We start from the raw sequence: 21583 nt of genomic DNA on the forward strand, positions 1-21583 counted from the left end.
AAAAGTCGCCTTTTTTCACATCAGAATTTCCTCCATTTAATTGATCAAATACCTCTTTTCCATAGCTATCTGTATTTCCTTCTGCTGTTGCTCATATCACTGGTTAAGAAACTACCCTTAGATATTTACTGCATTTTTAAATTCCTTACACCACAGAGTCTGTGAAAACTAAATAGAAAAGAAGCAGATGAGGGAAGCCGTCTAATTTTAAAAGGTGTTTTAGATTTGGTAGTATTTCATATGTAGTAACATATTGCCTTAACATTTTATTCTATAAAATGAATAGTAGCCTTCTAGTTTTGTTTTTACCTCATCACTTTATACTACTCAGCTGTAAGTTCTAGTCTTAAAAGTGTTCTAAAATCCTTTAAGCAAGTACAGAGGGAGACATTACTATGCTTTTCCTTTACCTCCAGAAGATATAAGCCCTCTACTCATGCAATTAGATTGACTGATTCGTTACATTATCACTGCGTTTGGCATGGGATGCCATGTTTATTTGTTAATTCCAAGGTTTTCGTATAATCTTTGATTTGGATCTGACTGTAAACTAAAAATCTTAAGTTGCAGGTTGCTTAGTTTTGGGCTGTAATACGCAACACTGTTCAAGGCTACCTGTCCCTGGGCCTTCATCTATGTCCCAGCCCTTGAAGCCCCTTTACCAGTCAGTCCAAATTCTCTTATTGGTTCAACACAGGAGAACAACTTGTTACCAGCATTAAATAGCTCCAATTGCATTTGTTCTGGTGTTTCTTCTCCTAGTAGACTCTCTATTTCATTGTAAGTCAAAAATACATTGGCTTCATGGTCAGTGCCATAGAAAAAGATTTGAAGATCTACGGAGATGAAAGATTTCATATATTCCAGCCCAGATTTTTGGTGTTAACTCAAACATCTGCCACCCATCAGAACAGTGCTTTGTCCTCTTTGGGCTTGTGTTTCTGTTTCTCAGATTTATCTGTCATTTTTACCCCTCACCTGGGTTTTTGCTGTACATCTCTTTAACAAGTCAATTGTTCCTTATATTCCTTTTAACACCAGCTTATCGCTTCTCTTCATTCTGCTGAAATATCTGTTCATTTACCTGAATGCTTCCCTTCTGATATCTGTGTTCTCATACTGTTTTATAATTAAACCATAAACCTCAATGTTTTTATAGTTTTCTATTTGCCTCATTCATTAATATAAGCATCTTAATGAAATATTCTGCTTCATGTATACTAGAACATTTGATGTGTCTATTAGATCTTTGTTAAAGCTGTTATGAAAAACATCCATCTGACTACACTGTAATTATCTTGGTATCCAAAATCCTTGACTTATTGGCTTATATTCACCTTCTACCTCCTATTTTTCTAACACTTCTTAATGTTACATCACAGGTAGCCTACTTTTTTTGCTATCAATTCTGACCATATGGACATCTCTAATGCTAAGTTGGGTGTAATCTATAACATTAACTTTAATTTACACATAGTCAAAGGTTGTATCTTCATCTACAACACCACAAAAAAAAAAAACATTCCTTCATCAGTATTCTTATTATCCTCTCCATCTCACTGCTCTAAGTACTGCCTTTATTAAAACACAATCAAACATTGTTTTCTGTGTTTCTAAAGTGCCAGGCACTGTATGTGCCCCTGGGAACAGAAGGATGAAGAAGCCACAGTCCCGGACTTGAAGGAGACAAAGCCCACAAGCAAGCAGCTTCAGTCAGCAGTGGAATGTATATTGTAATGTACACTCGGAAAATGTGCTGTTGAGGCATAGAGAAGGAGGAGGGAATGTTCCACCTAGGCTTGCTTTAGTGGAATTACAAAAAATGAATAGACATTCAAGAGGCAGAGAAGTAAGTAGAGATAATCTTTGGACGGCATGATTCTATGGTGGATCATGAGTTATGGAGGAGTGTGGCACAAAAAGAAGCTTTGTTCTAACAGAACAAAGTTTGTTTGTTCTAACAGAAGGATATGTGGTGAAGAAGGGATGCGTGTGTATGTGTGTGTGTGTGTGTGTGTGTGCGCACACTCAGTGGTGTCCGACTCTGTGTGACCCCATGGACTGTAGCCTGCCAGGCTCCTCTGTCTATGGGATTCTCCAGGCAAGAATACTGGAGTGGGTAGCCATTCCCTTCTCCAGGGGATCTTCCCACCCCAGGGATCGAACCTCTGTCTCTTGCATTGGCGGGTGGATTTTTTTTTTACCACTGACACACCTGGGATGTTCTGAAGAAGGGAGGACCAATACACTGAGGAAAGTGATTTTCTGACAACACTCTTCCCTTTGGATCTTCAGTGAATCACTCTCAAATATAGTCTGCATTGCATTAGCTAGGCAGCAACTTCCCCCAGAAGCCTGTGTCTGTGCCTGAGTGCTGAATACCGGGTTTTATGGCACAGTTTCACCACTGTTGTTGTCAAGCTTCTTGTATTAGACACTTGACATAAGGTCATTCTGTTTCCCAGGTGGTGCTAGTGGTAAAGAACCCCTTGCCAATGCAGGAGACTTGGGTTCAATTCCTGGGTTGGGAAGATCCCCTGAAAGAGGCCATGGCAACCCACTGCTGGAGGATCCCATGGACAGAGGAGCCTGTTGGGCTATAGTCCATTCGGTTGCACAGAGTCAGACACAACTGAAGCAACTCAGCATGCAAGCATGCAAAGGCCATTCTGTTAGGCTAAACTGTAGAAGACCAAACTCGAACACTCTTAAGTTTACCTGTGTACTTAGGCAATCTGCAAAATAGTTCTAATAAGTCCAGCTTCTTAACTAGTTTGAAGGAAAAGAAATGGGAATTTTTTCATCTTAAAATAGGAAAGAATATGTTCTGGTAATGAAAGGCTTCAGCAAAAGTGACAGTTTATAAATTGTGTTTTACTTGACTTGGTAAAGAAAAATAAATACCTGGGAATATTGACTGACAGAGTGCTTGAGAATGACAGTAACAGAGTAAGCAGTATGATTATCTAGGAAATTCATGGGTTCAATATGATTGTGGAGATTATGACATAGTGTCCATGAGAACAAAAGAGAAACTGCTATAGCTACAACAGTAAAATACAAGAAATATAACAACTGAATGTTATATAATACAATTTTTAGAGCTTTTAAATCTAGCCATGCGTATTATCCAAATAGCACTTGGATTTTTTCCTACAGTTTTGGGCTTTGTTTGAGCAATTACTACTGTTTTTATCAGTCTCCATTTCAGAAAAGCTTGTATTCTAAACACCAAACTCAGGTCCCAGAATCAGATCAGCTGTGGCTTCTAAAGCTTCCTAAAAGTGTGGAATAGAAGGATGGCTAAACCCCACTCCAGGACGGTTGAAGGAACCACATGTGGCAGATGAAGCAATCGTGGCATCTGACTCAATTCAATAGTTAGGTCTCTTCTCAGATTCAATAACTTTTCTCTACCAGTGGATGAAGATAGTTAAACTATAAGATTAATAAAGGTTTCAGAAACATTTTAAGAAGCATCTGCATGTATCTTCAGGAGAAGGCAATGGCACCCCACTCCAGTACTCTTGCCTGGAGAATCCCATGGATGGAGGAGCCTGGTAGGCTGCAGTCCATGGGGTCGCTAAGAGTCGGGCACGACTGAGCGACTTCACTTTCACTTTTCACTTTCATGCATTGGAGAAGGAAATGGAAACCCACTCCAGTGTTCTTGCCTGGAGAATCCCAGGGACGGGGGAGCCTGATGGGCTGCCGTATGGGGTCGCACAGAGTCGGACACTACTGAAGTGACTTAGCAGCAGCAGCAGCATGTATCTTCTAGTTCTTCTTGTTTGCATGCTCTGTTGCTTCAGTCATGTTGGATTCTTTGAGGCCCTGTGGCCTGTAGTCTGCCAGGCTCCTCTATCCATGGGAATTCTCTAGGCAAGAATACTGGAGTGGGTTTCCATGCCCTCCTTCAGAAGATCTTCCTGACCCAGGGATTGAACCCACATCTCTAGTGTCTCCTGCACTGGCAGGCAGGTGGATTCTTTACCACTAGGGCCAGCTGGGAAGCCCAGTTCTTCTTATTCAGGTTTGATTAGCTTGTTTTAACTCAACAAGCCTTATTCAGCCTTGCAGCTGGCAAAAAGCGACACTCCTCCTCAGGGAGGAAGGGGAACTAAACTTTTTGCTTGATCTTGACTCATTTTTGGAAAGAAAATGTGAAAAAGAGCCTGGGGAAGCCAGCAGTCTTAAGTTTTCTTTCTATAGAGGCTGATAGTGGAACAATCTTTTAGTAGATTTAACTCCAAGAATAAGTATTGATATTTTGAATTGTGTTTAGTTCTATATTGAGTCCAGGGATGCATTTATATAAAGGTTAAAAAAATAGGATTTGGCAGTCTGATATATTGCCAAAACTGAGTATAAGATAATAGAACTTCCTGAATAACAGCAAGTGGATGGGAAAACTGAGATTGGCTTCATGCCTGTGCATGAGAAGTAATTTAAATGTCAACTCACAGAGAACCTTAGTTACATCCTTGACTGCTTTTCCCACTAGAAGTTTCGTTCAAGTGCTTTTGACTCAGAGGAAACCAAAAGTTCCTTCTTTCCACATCATGTCAACTATTTCTCCTGAAAGTAAAAAATACTAACTTCTGTATGCAAATCATTAATTTTAGCCAAACAAAAAGTATGACTGATTTTATTTTACACTCATTTTAAAGAATGTGAGTAAAATCATTCCTAGAGGATGTTCTATCTTGGGTCATTGCTTTATGCTTAGGATGACAGCTACTTGGCCAAGATTTATTGAAGGTAATGCATTAATACGGGCTTCCCTGGTGGCTCAGTGGTAAAGAATCCACCTGCCAAGCAGGAGACATGGGTTTGATCCCTGAGGCGGGAAGATCTCCTGGAGAAGGAAATGGCAACCCTCTCCAGTATTCTTGCCTAGGAAATTCCATGGACAGAGGAGTCTGGAAAATGGTCCTTGGAGTTGTGAAAGAGTCAGACATGGCTTAGCCACTAAACAACAACAACAACAACAACAACATGCTTAATATAAGTTTCTGTTTAAGAAGGTTGGATTAGTAGTATTTAACGCTCTAACAAAAGAATATCATATTTGCTTGCTGTTGTCAAAGCAACTGATCATTTCTTCCCTTCCCCTTCAGTCATCACCTCCAGCCAAATGTGGGCTTTTTATCATGGAAATCAAATGTCCTTGCTGAGCAGTGAAAGACACCAGGATTCTTGGCCTCCAGAGGAGAGGAATTCAATCTGGGGCCAGTTACAAGTCTCGATTGTTCAGAGCTTTTGTGTAATAAAGTTTTATTAAAGTATAAAAGAGATAGACAAAGCTTCTGACATAGACATCAGAAGGGGGCAGACAGAGTGCCCTCCTGCTAGTCTTTAGCCTGATGTTTTATGTCTGTTAGAAAGCTATTAATCAGATAAGAGAGACACCTCAAGGCTGAGGGAGTTTCACCAGGCCCCTCTCCCACAATATGCATTTTTGAGATAGGATAGCATGAGCTGTGTCATCTGGAGCCATAAAACAATTGATATGAATACTGGTTTGTTGAGCTATTATCAGCCCAAATTTTGAAAAAAGAAAAAAAGTTGGTCTTCAGTGGAACCATTTTGAAGAAAGGCAAAGTCCAAAGGAAATACATAGCTTCATTAACATAGCTTAAAGTTTAAAAAAAAAAAAAACTTTTCCAGAAGAAAAATGCATTGGTGAGCTCGAGGTTTGAGAAAAGTTAAGTTCAGGTGGAACCAGGTGTTGTCATGGCAACACAGAATTTTAAGAGAAACCTCTTTTTAATTTTGTATGGAAAAGGAAGAAAAGTCTGACACATGTAGTTTGTTTCCTTCTGCAGCTTAAGGAAGAGATTAAAAATGTCTGACTTGCAAGCCTGTTTCCTCTGTTTGGAGACCCCTGCCCTTCCTGCCTATTACCCGCTCAGAAACTCTCCACTTCTGAAATATTCTACTCCAGCACCTCACTCTCTGACTTAGCTTTCTGTTATTCCAGTACCCATTTTACTATATTTTATTGGTATCCAGTTCCATTTTTTTTCTCTCTCAATTTAAAAGGTTCTTTCTGGAGTATTTTCTTTGGCAATAAGTCTGGGACTTTGATCCCTAACTTAAAATTCCTGTTGTCTATACTGACAGACTTTTGCCTTTACCTTCCTGCTGCATCCATGTAGCAAAGTCCAATCCTGTATCAACCCAACCACCTGTGTTCCCTCTCCCTATACCTGGACTGGTAAGCAATATGGGCAAAAATCAAATAGCCAAATAGGTTGATGCTACTGAAAAAGCATGCTCTTCATTTTAGTTGGACATCAGTGATAGCTACTCATCATGCTATTTGTTCCGTTTCAACTCCCTGGGTCTTTATAGTTATTTCAAACTTTCATCATTTTCCCTTCAAGTCTTTTAGCTTTCTAATGTACCCCCATTGGTTCTGGTGGATGGTCGTGCTTTTACTTTACTAAAAAAAAATGGTGTTCATAATCCACTGTTCCTTCGCATCCTGCCATTTCTCCTAACTCATTGTACCCATGTCTTCCTTTTTTTTTTCTTTCTATAGTTTCAGTGAAAAATATAACAACCTAACAAAACAAATAATAACAAAATTCACACACATTTTCTCTTAGTGTCTTTAATTTCATCATCTAGACTTCACTTAGGAATTCTTTGGTTTCATCATGGCATCAATATACGCAAGTGAAAACATCTAGGATTGAACATACAGATCTGGAACTCAGGAAAGAAAGCATGGCTGGAGAGAGAGACATAGGATTAAGCAGCAAACAACACCTGAATTAAATTGTGGCAGAAGAAAAGTCCCTAGTACGTGGAATGCACTAAATATCAGCTGTTTCTTGTTCCTATTTCCCTAATCACTTGTTCTTCCTTGCTGCTGCTGCTGCTAAGTCGCTTCAGTCATGTCCTACTCTGTGCGACCCCATAGATGGCAGCCCACCAGGCTCCACCATCCCTGGGATTCTCCAGGCAAGAACACTGGAGTGGGTTGCCATTTCCTTCTCCAATGCATGAAAGTGAAAAGTGAAAGTGAAGTCGCTCAGTCGTGCCCGACTCTTAGCGACCCCATGGACTGCAGCCTACCAGGCTCCTCCATCCATGGGATTTTCCAGGCAAGAGTACTGGAGTGGGTTGCCATTGCTCTTCCTTATTGCCTCTCTTATTTACAATTATCTACATTGTCATTAAATAAATCACCCAAGCCATGAACTCTGGATCATTTTGGACTTCTTCCTCATTTACTACTTCCTTCCCGTAAAAATGTCTTGCTAATTCTATGTCCCTAGTATATCTTGGTCAGAGAAGGCAGTGGCAACCCACTCCAGTACTCCTGCCTGGAAAATCCCATGGACGGAGGAGCCTGGTAGGCTACAGTCCATGGGGTCGCTAAGAGTCAGACATGACTGACGCGACTTAGCAGCAGCAGTATATCTTGGATCTTTACTCTTTCATGACAGTCTTACCTCAGATGGTTATCTCTTCTTTGATTTATTGCCACACCCCCCTCAATTGTTCTTGCTGCTTCTGGATTTCTTTCTCTACGAACTCTCTTCCTTCTACTTAAAGAATGATCTGTCTAAACATGCACATTTGGTCACGCTACTTCTTATTACTCAGTCTTTCAATAGCTCCCTATTTATAATAAGATAAAACCTAGACTGGAACATTAGACCTTTTATTATCTGGTGTTTGACACCATCCCCAAAGTTATCTCTTGCCACTTATTATATCATCTCATCAGTCAATTGGAACTACTGGTTATTTCTCCTACATTATACTTTCTCTGGTAAATATAAGTGTTAGTATTTCTTTCTCTTCATTCCAGTTCTGTCCTCACCCTTTCCTTGACTAACTCTTACCTCTTCAAATCTCAGCTCAGATATTATCTCTTCGATCAAGACTTCAATGTGAGTTATGCCCCTTTCCCTCAATTTCTCTTCTGATTTTCTGAATTCGTAACTGCTCATCGTAATTGTTCACATATCAGTTTCTCCACCACAGACACTGCGTTAGAGACGTTGATACCTGTATTCCCAGCACACAGCACGGACCTCAGACCTGGGAAGCACACATAAAGTGTACACTGAGTGAATGAAAGAGCGTTCTGGTTCTTTTTTCTTTTTTATCCTACTGCTTCCATATCAGAACGTTAGGAAACAGGATGAGAACTTAGGATGGGAGTAGGGCTGCATTTATGTATGATGAGACAAAATAATTGTTATTACCTTGCTACACTGTGACTCAAGTAAGACCCCCTTCCTGGCTGTGTTGTACCACTAATCACAATATTTTCCTTTCCCCTTCTGAGCTTTGAGTTCCTGCATCACAAAAACCACTTCTGTCTTGCTCATGGATGTACAGCTTCTGGCACAGCACAGTTTCTCAACAGAGGTTGTGGGATTAACTAATTAATCAATTCCCTTCAGGAGGAAGTTTAGGGGAAGAGTGGGAGAGGCTCTGCTTCTTTCTTGAGTCCACATCCTTCTTGATCCTGTAAAGAGAGCCTTATTTTGGACACTATCTGTTTTGGTAGTATTTGCCTTTCTTTCTCATTGCCCTGATTGACTTACAGATGTTACAAATTAAGACCTAAACACACTGACTTTCCATGCTTAGTGGAAAACATGAAATAAACATATTGTGTTTACCATGATTTTATACAATGTATATATAATTATATGTTGTAGTATGTGGCATATGAGTTATATCTCAATAAAGATGCTGTTTTTTTTTTAAAATCATGCAAATATATTATTTTAACCCAAGTAGAAAGCTTAAAATAAAATAATAACAATTTCAGCCATGTCAAAAGCAGACAACCTACAGGCATTTTAAGTTCTTTAATCATCATTTCCCCCATGTTGGAAGGCTTTATCTTTTCATGAGTTAATATTAACAGGTTACTCATAAATATCCAGAAAATATAGAATTCATCAGAAGTTTTTATACTTGGACAAATTTCATTCATGGTCTTACTGTGGCTTCATTTTATGCTTTTAAAATTTGGATAATAGTCACTAATCATTTAAATTCACATAATTTTTGCTTTTATTTTATAGAATAAACTATACAGAATAGCACTTCAGGACAAAATGAGGACATTATACTTGTCATCCATAGCCCTAGAGTTATTTTAGAGATAAATATACAGAAATATGGGCTTCCCAGGTGACTTAGTGGTAAAGAATCTGCCTGCCAAGCAGGAGACACAGGAGAGGTGGGATCAATCCCTGGGCTGGGAAGATCCTCTGTTGGAGGAAATGGTCGTCCATTCCAGTATTCTTGCCTGGGAAATTCCATGGACAGAGGAGCCTGGCAGGCTACACAGCACAGGGTCATGAAGGGTTGGACATGACTGAGCACAGCACAGCAGCAGCATACAAAAATATACTGAATGCTTTTGGCAAAAGAAATAGCATATGTACATATAATTAAAATCTTGACATTTCATATCTATAGGATAGATGTTACAAAAACTAAGGCTAGTGGTTTGGAGACAAATTGCTTCTTACTTGTTGAATCTTTTCCAAGTGATAGGCATGGACCCTCAGCTTTACATCAGATAGTAAGACTTACCTGTAAGAGGCCTTATGAATGAAATGGTTATCTTGGGTTTCTCATTCAATAGTTCAGAATCTACTACATCTTTAGGATCTTGTGATGCTGGTTCTGGAACAGCTTTTAAAGAGAGCAAAACAGTCAGGGACCTTGGTCTGAGAAATTTGAGAAAATAATAGTCACATACTTGGTGTAGAATATCCAGGCAAATGAAATATGGGTCTAAATCATCACTCTATAATCATCTCACCGAGTGATTTGGAACAGAATGTTTAATCTCACACTCTTCAGGTGTAAGTACAATGAAAAGCCAATGTGTTCTCACAGGTTAATGTTTCATTTCCTTCTCCCTTCTTGGCTTAGTGCTTGTCTGTGTGTGTGATTCAGGCTCCTCAGCAGGATAATCCACTTCTTTGTTTTTTTCAAAGACACATTTATTGAGCGCCCACTCTGTGCTAGGCACAGGACTCTGTGTGTGGATACCAGGTTGAATAAGACATTGTCTTTTGCACAAAGATTCTACTGTCTAATAATGTTTGACGGCAAGAGGTTTTTCCAAGTGTGATGTTGTAGAAAGTGCCCAGGTTGAGAATTGTAGCATAATTAGTATTCTCAAATGTAGTTTCAACCAGCTCTCTTAACAAAAGCCATGGTGACCGTAACAGACAGAAAAAGAATGACTCCAGGTAGCTCAAGGAATGGCAGGCAGCAGCTGCCATTCAATGATTGTAAGAGAAATTTTGACTAAAAATAAAACATCAGATGGCATAATTTGGAAGATTGCACTCTGCAGTGAGAGTGGAAGATCCCCAGGAGTTTGGGAGGTCCTAGAGAATAGGAGGGCTTCCCAGGCAGCTCTAGTGGTAAAGAACTCACCTGTACTGCAGGAGATAGAAGAGACCTGGGTTCAATCTCTGGGTTGGGAAGATCCTCTGGAGAAGGAAATGGCAACCCACTATAGTATGCTTGCCTGGAGCATCCCATGGACAGAGGAGCCTGGAGGGCTTCAGTCTATGGGGTTACGAAGAGTCAGATAGGACTGAAATGACTTAGCATGACCACACAAAGAATAGGAAAGGAAAACCTGCTGCAACTCACTTTGTGAATGAATGTATATGAGTCCATATCAATGCTCATAACATGAGTTGAAGCCCCAAACTTTTCAAACACAACACCGCTTGAACATTGGACTTGGTGAGCATGATAGCTCCAAAAGCATCTTACAAGCAAAGTGGAAGTTCTCCTACTCAGAGAGAGGAGCAGGGTGTGAAGAAAGCAGGGATTTTCACTTTAGTCCAGCAAAGGCCCGTTGCGGAGTATGACACACAAGGTTAATCTCTGCACCAGGCTTCTAGAGGTGGATCTTCATCAGACTCTCCTGGGCAAAACCAATCCCCTCAACTTAACTCACCTGGGAAAACTCCTTTCCCTGCACCACACCAACCCCAGAACAGCTGAATGTTGCCAGAGGAACCGCAGCGCCTGGTCAGTGACTCACCAGACTCATGGCCCCAATCTTAACAGAGTTGTCAGCGCTGCCCACCCTTCTCTGTACTCTTTCTTAGTAGATTTACTACTTTAATATTCTCTCTTATTAATCCTTCTACAGTCCCTCCACTTCCTTGGGTTTAGAGGATGATTTCACAGCATACTTCTTTCAGGAAATAGAAATCGTCGTGACCTTCCTCATGTACCCTGCACCAAATCTACCAGCCTTCTTTGCCTCCGTATCCGCATTCTTTCTGTCTTAATAATTGTTAAAAAGCATGATGCCTCAGTTCCCATCAGAAGTCAGCTCCTCTCTGCTTGCAGTATGGAGCTCATTCTGATTCTCCAAGATTTTACTGCAGGAATTACTTACCATCTTTCTGTGCATTAATTGCTCTCCATGAATATCCCCAGTGGAATAAAAATACTTCTTGGCATCTCCTATCTAAAAACAAAAAAAGAGAGAGAGAGGAGATCTTAACACTGTGTTTCCCTCTGATTAAGTTATGTCTTCACTTTCCCTTTAAATGCAAAACTTCTCACAGAGTTTCCCCCATTCTTTATATTATCCACTTTTGCTGGACTTCCTCCCTCATCATTCTATTAAACCTTTTTTCCAAGACCTCCAACGAGCTCCATCTCATTAAACTCAAGGATCATTTTTCATCTTTGTCTTATTTCAAATTCAGCCTTTCAGAATATTTGACATAATTTCATCTGCCTTGGAATGATTTACCGTCTTAATTTTTCTGCATCTATTTCCTCTTCTTTAAAGGAGAACATAGAATCTGTGTTTAACCTGTGTCATATGGTTGTCTGGGGGGTTAACAGGAACAGAATTTAGGATGGTAACTAATGTAGTATTTTGCAATAAATGAAAGCTATTAGTGTTTCCTAAGATGTGCTGTGTTCCCTGTCCTGTTTCAATTACTATTTCCAGGCTTGATTTCCAGCTACCCCTCTGCTGTCAGACTTCTAAAATGTTGGCACCCCCCCCCCCCCAGAACTGGAGTCCTGGGCCTCTATTTCTATCAGAACTTCTCCCTATATGAACACACAGAGGATCATGCTTCTGACTGTCATACATATGTTGATGTCCCAAATGTCTATCTTCTGTTCTTAACTGTCCCTATAGTTTCCAACTTAACTGTCTACTTGGCCATCTGCACTTTTAAGTCTAACAGCACTTCAAATGTCCAAACTGGAATTTTTAGCTTCCCCCTGTGATTTCCCATTTTATGTATAGGGCTAATACTTGCCCAGTTACTTAAACACCATGATGACTATAGTTTTCACATACGCCATCAAACAATGAGGTCCTATTGCTTTACCACTGGAACTTTTCCAGAAACCTTTCATTTCTCTCCACCACAATCATGATGACCTCTAGCCTATGGTGTGAAGTTCCTCAAAGGTCTCTCACCTTCCATTCTTGGATTTCTAATATGTAGTTTCTACTCAAAAACCAGAGTCCCTTTAAGAAAACACACATTCTGCCTTGTCACTGCCCTGTTGAAACCCTCAGGCTTCCCAAAGGTCTCACTGGGGCCCACCTGACACTACTGTTCTCACCACGACCTGTACTTTCAACCAGCTAAACTATACTTTCCACTCTCACTGAGCTTCAGCCTTCCTGGGCTCTCTGTGCTTCTCAGTGTTTCTCACTTTCTGCTAAGGATTACACTCCTGTTCCCTCCCTGAAAGGCCCCCCCTCCTTCAGATCTTCATCCCATGCCCTTCCTTATCATGTAGACCTCTGTCCAAATGCCTTCTGCTCAGAAAGCACTTATACAATCATTCTTTCTTACTTTTTCACAAATCATTACCTAAAATTGCCTTATTTATGCATTTGTTTTTTCCTTGTTTATGCTTATTTCTCTCAATAAGAATGCTAACTCTGTAAGAGCACCCTTATGGCGGAAGGTGAAGAGGAACTAAAAAGCCTCTGGATGAAAGCGAAAGAGGAGAGTGAAAAAGTTGGCTTAAAGTTCAACATTCAGAAAACGAAGATCATGGCATCTGGTCCCATCACTTCATGGGAAATAGATGGGGAAACAGTGGAAACAGTGTCAGACTTTATTTTTCTGGGCTCCAAAATCACTGCAGATGGTGATTGCAGCCATGAAATTAAAAGACACTTACTCCTTGGAAGGAAAGTTATGACCAACCTAGATAGCATATTCAAAAGCAGAGACATTACTTTGCCAACAAAGGTCTGTCTAGTCAAGGCTGTGGTTTTTCCTGTGGTCATTTATGGATGTGAGAGTTGGACTGTGAAGAAAGCTGAGTGTCGAAGAATTGATGCTTTTGAACTGTGGTGTTGGAGAAGACTCTTGAGAGTCCCTTGGACTGCAAGGAGATCCAACCAGTCCATTCTGAAGGAGATCAGTCCTGGGTGTTCTTTGGAAGGACTGATGCTAAAGCTGAAACTCCAATACTTTGGCTACCTCATGCAAAGAGTTGACTCATTGGAAAAGACCCTGATGTTGGGAGGGATTAGGGGCAGGAGGAGAAGGGGATGACAGAGGATGAAATGGCTGGATGGCATCACCGACTCGATGGACCTGAGCCTGGGTGAACTCTGGGAGTTGGTGATGGACAGGGAGGCCTGGCGTGCTACAATTCATGGGGTCACCAAGAGTCGGACATGACTGAGAGACTGAACTGAACTGTTTATGCTTATTTCTCTCAATAAGAATGCAAAATCTACAAGAGCATGGATATTCTTCAATGCTAAGTCCTCAGTGATTAGAGCAATGCCTGGCATCTAGTACTTGTTAAATAAATAGTGTTGAACTAGTGAAGGTTCAAGAGGGGATATTTCTAATAAAATGTGGGAACAATCAAGAACAAATCATATAGTCTCTCTGTTGGTATAGGTGTCTTTTCTTTAAATATAAGTAAAGAATACATCTCCTAAAACATAGCAGTTCAGTTCAGTTCAGTCGCTCAGTCCTGTCTGACTCTCTGCGACCCCATGGACTGAGCATGCCAGGCCTCCCTGTCCATCACCAATTCCAGGAGTTTACCCAAACCCATGTCCATTGAGTCAGTGATGCCATCCAACCATATCATCCTCTGTTGGCCCCTTCTCCTCCTGCCCTCAATCTTTCCCAGCATCAGGGTCTTTTCAAATGAGTCAGCTCTTCGCATCAGGTGGTCAAAATATTGGAGTTTCAGCTTCAACATCAGTCCTTCCAATGAATATTCAGAACTGATTTCCTTTAGGATGGACTGGTTGGATCTCCTTGCAGTCCAAGGACTCTCAAGAGTCTTCTCCAACACCACAGTTCAAAAGCATCAATTCTTCTGTGCTCAGCTTTCTTTATAGTCCAAATCTAACATCCATATATGACTACTGGAAACCACCTCCAAACTCTACCCCTGGTCAGCACGGACTTGAGTACCAAAAATATTGGCTTATAAAGAAGATGGGATACTAGACTAAAGTTTCAAAGGAAAGTCTGGTGAATACAGTGACTCAATATCTCAGTCAGTTTATCTTAGGCTCCTGTGACAATTTGGACAATATCTTAATTTTCTCCATTCATGAGTAGATTATAATCTCTGCCTTTTTGCAAGTGTAAATTGTATAAATAAACTACTTCCCATATAAAATGCTTTGCCAATATGTTACTGCCATCAATATTACACATGGTATTTGAATTTTTTTTTTAACTGAAGCAGGGATAGGTATGGAAAAATCCAAAATCTCTCTTTTCATGATTATTACCATGTATCGTTTATGCATTTGTTCATTCCTTCAACAAATACATACAGAATGCCTAATATGTGCCAGGAAATATGTCAGAGGATAAACTATGAGTTACTAAACATATACTATGCTCACCCTTTTATGAATATTGTGCTAAAACAAAATTATCAATATAACCAATGATCAACATACCATAAATATAATAATTTTGAGTAGACATTACATAAGAGAGTCCTATAGTATAAAATTTCTTTTCTTTTTCTTGAAAGGATTGAGTTGGTAATGTATATAATTTTAAATATTCCATCCTGGTGATATTCAATGCATTCTCCATAACATAGAGATTGTCTTGAAGTTGGGAAAACTGCAAAAAACACCATCAATTTCCTAGAAAGAAAATTATAATTCAGTTCAGTTCAGTTCAGTTGCTTAGTTGTGTCCGACTCTTTGCGACCCCATGAATTGCAGCACGCCAGGCCTCCCTGTCCAGCACCAATTCCCGGAGTTCACTCAAACTCACGTCCATTGAGTCAGTGATGCTATCCAGCCATCTCATTCTCTGTCGTCCCTTCTCCTCCTGCCCCCAATCTCTCTCAGCATCAGAGTCTTTTCCAATGAGTCAATTCTTTGCATGAGGTGGCCAAAGTAAAGGAGTTTCAGCTTTAGCATCATTCCTTCCAACGAACTCCCAGGACGGATCTCCTTTAGAATAGACTGGTTGGATCTCCTTGCAGTCCAAGGGACTCTCAAGAGTCTTCTCCAACACCACAGTTCAAAAGCATCAATTCTTCGACACTCAGCTTTCTTCACAGTCCAACTCTCACATCCATACATGACTACTGGAAAAACCATAGCCTTGACTAGACAGACCTTTGTTGGCAAAGTAATGTCTCTGCTTTTGAATATGCTATCTAGGTTGGTCATAACTTTCCTTCCAAGGAGTAAGCGTCTTTTAATTTCATGGCTGCAGTCACCATCTGCAGTGATTTTGGTGTCCAAAAAGGTAAAGTCTGACACTGTTTCCACTGTTTCCCCATCTATTTCCCATGAAGTGATGGGAACAGATGCCATGATCTTAGTTTTCTGAAAGTTGAGCTTTAAGCCAACTTTCTCACTCTCCTCTTTGACTTTTATCAAGAGGCTTTTTAGTTCCTCTTCACTTTCTGCCATAAGGGTGGTGTCCTCTGCCTATCTGAGTTTATTGATATTTCTCCTGGCAATCTTGATTCCAGCTTGTGCTTCTTCCAGCCCAGCGTTTCTCATGATGTACTCTGCATATAAGTTAAATAAGCAGGGTGAAAATATACAGCCTTGACGTATTCCTTTTCCTATTTGAAACCAATCTGTTGTTCCATGTCCAGTTCTAACTGCTGCTTCCTGACCTGCATACAGGTTTCTCAAGAGGCAGGTCAGGTGGTCTGGTATTCCCATCTCTTTCAGAATTTTCCACAGTTTGTTGTGATCCACACAGTCAAAGGCTTTGGCATAGTCAATAAAGCAGAAATAGATGTTTTTCTGGAACTCTCTTGCTGTTTTGATGATCCAGCGGATGTTGGCAATTTGATCTCTGGTTCCTCTGCCTTTCCTAAAACCAGCTTCAACTTCTGGAAGTTCACGGTTCATATATTGCTGAAGCCTGATTTGGAGAATTTTGAGCATTACTTTACTAGCGTGTGAGATGAGTGCAATTGTGTGGTAGTTTGAGCATTCTTTGGCATTGCCTTTCTTTGGGATTGGAATGAAAACTGACCTTTTCCAGTCCTGTGGCCACTGCTGCGTTTTCCAAATTTGCTGGCATATTGAATGCAGCACTTTCACAGCATCATCTTTCAGGACTTGAAATAGCTCAACTGGAATTCCATCACCTCCACTAGCTTTGTTTGTAGTGATGCTTTCTAAGGCCCACTTGACTTCACATTCCAGGATGTCTGGCTCTAATTAGTGAGTGTTTAAAGGAAGATAAACAGTTTCAATTATATTAAATTATGCCATAAAAAAAGAGATGCTGCAAAGCACATCTAAGGAAAGCATTTAACCACCCAAAGGTGGTTTTTGATAGTTTAAAAAGAAAAAATTCTATTTTTAAAATAACAGTCATTATTTAAATTATATTATTATCCATTTTTCCTTCTTCATTTCTTTAGGTTTAAAAGTCTGCCCATCAAGTGAACCTTACCTTTTTCACCATAAACGAAGAGTAGAGATGATTAGACTGGATTTTTCAAATAAATTGTGCATGTGTCATGGAAGTTTGCTCTGTGAAGGAATTTACCATAAAATCTTAGGAAGCAAATAATCCCCTATTACTTCTTGTGGAAATAAATACAGTAAATGAAAATATTGATTTTAAAATTATATAAGGCAATTAAACATGTAAAATTAATTGCAAGATTTTCATCTTGGGTACATTATGATGTTCTTAATGATAGGAACAGTTTCAGTTGCAAATAGTCTTATAAGTCTTCACCTTAATGAGGTCTCTCATGGGTGAGAGTGGCCAACCTATGTTATTTTCTAAAGAAAACTGGAGAGAAAATATACATGGACATGTGTATTCATATATATTTATTATGATTACGTTGACATGCATATAACCATCAAGTTGACAACGCCTGTTGGCTGGGTCTCTGAAAAACTTTGAAATGATAAACAGTGACTACTGTATTAATATGTACTTGAATTATTTTTCCTTGCATGTAGAAACACATTATTTAAGTAGTTTCCTGGTTGTGCTGAGAAATAGAACAAATATTTTTGTGACAGTGGCTGGTAAACCAAGAGCTAAATGCTGGGTAGGTACTATTATAATAAACTAGCCTTTGGTGACATCTAGTGGTTAAATGTAGACTTATCTATTCTTTTTTCTCTCACTTTTAGGATATTGATAATTGAATACAATCTTGAGAGGTGAGATTTAGAGATTGGAAAAAAACGGAGAAATTTAGTAAACTAATTTTCCTCAGAAAAGTAACTTAAAACTGGTTAATAGCAAAGAGGAAAGTATAAAAGAATAAAATAAACTTTTACTAGATTTTTTACCTTTTATTGTGAGAAATTTATGTACAGAGTAACATTTAAAACAATTTGTTCATCAACTTATATTATAAATATATATATATATATATTTTTTCTTCAATTATGTTTTCCTGATGTAGATAAGTTCCAATTCTGAGTAGACTTACCACACCTACTTACTCTGGGCAAATTCCAGAAATGTGAATTCTTAAAAGAAATCAGATGGAACCTGTGTATTTATTTTCTATTTTCCTTAATCTACCAGTATTCACCATATTTATTATCATTATATTTTAGGATGATGGGGTGGAGATGTCCTTATAATTGGTGACAACAAATTTTGTTGACCTAGGTTTATAATTTGTATTATTTAAGCAAAAGAACCTGCCAAACAATTAAGTCTTAGATTTTCACTTGGCTATATAGGGCACAAAATGATTAATATTTTTAACAAATGAACTCACTTAGAGCTTGAGTCAGAATGTCTAAGTGTCAAAAAGCACCGTGTGAAGACAGAGCCTTTATTCAGCTGTATATCTACTAACACAAATTGGGGCAAATCAGTTAATATATTTAAGCTTCAAGTTATTTTCAGAATGAATATATTGGTTAGACAAACTCCAAGCTCCCTTGAATCCCAATCTTACTTAATTTTTATGTGACTATCTATATGCTTTACTTGGGCTTCACTTGTAGCTCAGCTGGAAAGAATCTGCCTGTAGTGCAGGAGATCCAGTTAGATCCCTGGGTTGGGAAGATCCCCTGGAGGAGGGCACAGCAGCCCACTCCAGTATTCTTGCCTGGAGAATCCCCAGGCAGTCTACAGTCTATGGGGTCGCAAAGAGTCAGACACAACTGAGCAACTAAGCACAGCACATATGCTTTATCTACTCTTTGGAACAAAATTCTACCAAAGAGTAGGAAAAAAAAAAAACACAGTCATTTTTCTGAAGGCTGTGTCTACATATTACAAGTGGAATTGGAGTTTTAATTAATTACCCAGTTAATTTAATTACTTTAGGCATTTAAGGCCAAACTCAATTTTTCATAGCTTCATTTACCTACATTAATGTGTCTATATTGATTAAATTAAATGTTTAGTCTGCACTGTACTGTGTTGATTTAGCTCTGTGAACTGACAGAGAAATAATGAGACAGTATATAATAATGTAAACTACTATAGTTTCTCAGCGGAAAGACATGTTTTCTCTACACTAGATAAGCTCCACTGCATTAATCATACTCTAAATGAACAAGGAAACATTTGAAATACATGGTCAGAATTTTAGGAGCAGTAATTTTTGTTTTATTAATTCATTAGAAAACATTTGCTGACTGCCTGCTATTTGCCAAGGGCATTACGTTTAGGGAAACGGTGGAGAACAGCAGACCCAAGTCTTCAGGGAGTGGCCAGTCTGGCTGAGAAAACTGGTATTGACAGAATTTAGAGCTAAAAATGGAGCTGTGCGAAATCCTATGGGCTGTGTAATAATGAGACCCTAATTGTGACAGGAAATTTAAGATGCATATTAAAAAGGTATATTTTATCCATTATTCCTGCTGCTGCTGTTAAGTCATGTCAGTCGTGTCAGACTCTGTGCGACCCCATAGACGGCAGCCCACCAGGCTCCCCCGTCCCTGGGATTCTCCAGGCAAGAACACTGGAGTGGGTTGCCATTGCCTTCTCCAGTGCATGAAAGTGAAAAGTGAAAGTGAAGTTGCTCAGTCGTGTCCGACTCCTAGCGACCCCATGGACTGCAGCCCACCAGGCTCCTCTGTCCATGGGGTTTTCCAGGCAAAAGTACTGGAGTGGGTCGCCAGTGCCTTCTCCGCCATTATTCCTAGATGCCTCTAAAACAAAGATTTATCAGTTATTTTAGTCTACCTTTTTTTTTTTTTTTTTTGAACCAGAAGTGAGAGCTTTACTCAAATTCAGACTTTAAAGACATTGTGGGTATGATCAGTTGCCATGTGAGTCACAAGCTTACTTTTTTAACAGCAGAGGCAATTCAAAATCACTGTAACTGCTATTTTCACTCATTTGTTCTGACCTTTCTGTGTGTGGGAGGAAGTGCCTACAGCTGGTTCATCAGGACTTTTACAGGCTTGTGAAAGGAGTTTGTTAATGTTGTCTGCCTATTCTGAACATCCAGGCTGAAGAAACCAAAGCCCTTGCCTTTGTTTTAGAGTATTTTTGTAGTACTTAATTTTCCTCTGGTTTGGCATCATGTATGATTCTTGGGCTCTTGTCTTTTTCAGAAATGGAGGCGCTTTTTTTTTGTCCTTTTCCAAAAAAAAATCTATAGATTGTAAAGCTGCAATTGGCAACTTTGGTTATGGGAGTCAGATCCCACAACTCTAATTGAGACTCTAGTAAGCACCCAGCCTTGCTCGAGTTATGTAGTTCCCACAACATGATTTTAAATGTAAAGAAATGGAAGCTGATAAACATTAATTTGGAAAGATATATGCACTCTCATGTTCACTGCAGCACTATTTACAATATCCAAGACATAGAAACAACCTAAATATCTACTGAAGGATGAATGAATGAATGGATAAGGAAATTCTCAATCTCCAAATGAGAATGTCCTTGTTTCCAAGTATTCTTTTCTGTCTTCATTAAAGGATTTATAACTTTTTCTTCAGCATAATCATGGTAGTATATGAATAATTTTTCTGTTTCTTTTTTCACTTGACATTGCAAAATATGCATGTTTCCACCTAGTTAAGGATTATATTTACATTTGTAGTCCTGTGTAATAGTCCATCAGAAGATATGTCATGGCTTAAACCTCATGTGTATGTGTATATATATATATATATATATATATATACACACATAATTTTTTTGCTTTATATCTCCTTTCTATTGCTTTCTATTAAGAAAATGATTTCAGGAATATCTCCATTTGTTATTTTTGTGTATTTGCTTATTTTATTATGATAGAGCCCAAGAAACTGAAATTAAACTGATAATAAGAATATTTAACTGCTCTTGGTAGGCAATGTCAAACCGCTTTCCCAAAAACCTTCAACAGTTTACAGTCTCATTAGTGTTTGTTTTCCTATCATGCATCATTATTAAGAGTTAAACTTGTTTTTCCTTCTTTTGCTCATTTACCCAGTGAAAATTCTGTCTCAGTTCGATTTTAATTTTCATTTTTTCACTAAAAAAGATATTTGTGTACATTTTCTTGTCTATCTGTAAGTATTGAATTGTTTCTTTAGGTTTTCCATAAGTTTTCATATTATTTGACAAATATATATCCTACTATATTCTTTGCCTTTAATGTTTGTAGATAATAGGTTAATTTTTCCTCTAATCTCTTCTCTTTTTTGAGTTCTTCCCTTGTTTTCATGGGCTTCCCTTGTGACTTGGATTGTAAAGAATCTGCCTGCAATGTGGGAGACCTGGGTTCAATCCCTGGGTTGGGAAGATCCCCTGGAGCAGGGAAAGGCTTACCCATTCCAGTATTCTGACCTAGTGAATTCCATGGACTGTATAGTCCATGGGGTTGCAAAGGGTCAGACACGACTGAGCAACTTTCACTCACTTGTTTTCAGACTTAAAAAGTCATGTTTGTCACTCTAGAGTGTTGATAAATGTTTAGCTCTAATTTCTATTAGTTGTATATTATTTTATTTTGAGAATTTTAGTTTTTCATCAAGATAAATTGGTTTTAGTGTTTAATGTGAGATACTTGCCTGAACTGATTTTCTTCCCAGTTGATAAACAATAATTCTTGCTCTCATTATTATGTGCTTTTCTCACTCTGATTTGTCATTTTTGGTCACGTGAAA

The sequence above is a fragment of the Bubalus kerabau genome, chromosome 7 (assembly GCF_029407905.1).
Source record: "Bubalus kerabau isolate K-KA32 ecotype Philippines breed swamp buffalo chromosome 7, PCC_UOA_SB_1v2, whole genome shotgun sequence".
NCBI lineage: Eukaryota > Metazoa > Chordata > Mammalia > Artiodactyla > Bovidae > Bubalus > Bubalus kerabau.